Source organism: Cyprinodon variegatus, unplaced genomic scaffold (assembly GCF_000732505.1).
Source record: "Cyprinodon variegatus isolate N-32 unplaced genomic scaffold, C_variegatus-1.0 Scaffold1132, whole genome shotgun sequence".
In the NCBI taxonomy this organism is placed as follows: Eukaryota; Metazoa; Chordata; class Actinopteri; order Cyprinodontiformes; family Cyprinodontidae; genus Cyprinodon; species Cyprinodon variegatus.
In genome coordinates this window covers 219456-220844 of record NW_015151585.1, presented here as the reverse complement: position 1 = coordinate 220844, position 1389 = coordinate 219456, and positions in this window count along the sequence as shown.

Below are 1389 nucleotides of genomic sequence, written 5' to 3'. Positions count from 1 at the left end.
ACGAAGACAGGTCTGGCTGCTGCTTATGTAGGAGGTCCCCTGATGGGCTGATGATCCTCAGGTGTGCTGGAGGCTCCAGCCCAGGAGACCCACAGTGCTCTCTGCTGGAGCAGGTGGCAGATCTCCAGATCCCAACAGTAACCCAAGTCCCAACAGAAAAACATGCAACAGGAGGGGATCCTCGGCGCCCTCTGGAGGGCAAGCCTCTGGATCCCAACAGAGCCCCCCCCTCAAGGGCGGATTCCAGACGCCCTCAGAACAGTCCATGAAAAAACAATAAACAAAAAAACAACCCACCCAGGGTGGGCGGAGGGGGCACTAGGCAAGGAGGGTAAGAAACAAAAACAAAGTCCTGAACAAAAAACAACCCACCCAGGGTGGGCGGAGGGGGAAACCAGGAAGGAGGGCAAGAAACACAAAACAAAACAACCCACCCAGGGTGGGCGGAGGGGGAAACAGGCAAGGAGGGCAAAGAACAAAAACAGAGTCCTGAACAAAAAACAATCCACTTAAGGTGGACGAAAACAACAAAAGTCTCTGAAAGTTTATAAGTTAGAGTCCCAGGTGGCCGGCCGTGGGACCGGCAGCGAGGCAGTGTCTCAGGTGGCCGACCGAGGGGTCGGCGGCGAGGCAGAGGTTCAGGTGGCCGGCCGAGGAGCCGGCAGTGGGGCAGAGTCTTAGGTGGCCGGCCGTGGGGCCGAAGACGTGGCAGAGGTTCTGGAGGCCAGCCGCGGGGTCGGAGGCGAAGCTGACACTCTGGAGGTCGGTCGCGGGGCCAGAGGCGAAGCTGACACTCTGGAGGCCGGCCGCGGGGCCGTAGGCATGGCAGAAGTTCTGGAGGCCGGCCGCGGGGCCGAAGGCGAAGCAGGGTCTTAGGTGGATGACCTCTCCGTCGCTGCTGAATCCTCGGAGGAGGATGACGCCCCAATTTCAACAGGTAGCCCCAAGGGGTACCCCGTCCCCTCTTCAGCGGCTCAGCAACAATCTCAGAGGGGACCGCGGACTGCGGCTCAGGAGCTGGAGCAGAAGGGGTCGCCGGCTGCGGCTCAGGAACAGGCTCTGTGGTGGCCGCCGACTGCGGCTCAGGAACAGGCTCTGTAGTGGCTGTCGACTGCGGCTCAGGAACAGGCTCAGAGGTGGCCGCCGACTGCGGCTCAGGAACAGGCTCTGAGGTGACCGCCGACTGCGGCTCAGGAACAGGCTCTGAGGTGACCGCCGACCGTTGCTCCTGGACAAAAACAGAGGAGACCGCCGACCGCAGCTCCTGGACAGGAACAGAGGAGACCGCCGACTGCGGTTCCTGGACAGGAACTGAGGAGCCCACCGACTGCGGCTCCTGGACAGGAACAGAGGAAACCGCCGACTGCGGTTCCTGGACAGGAACTGAGG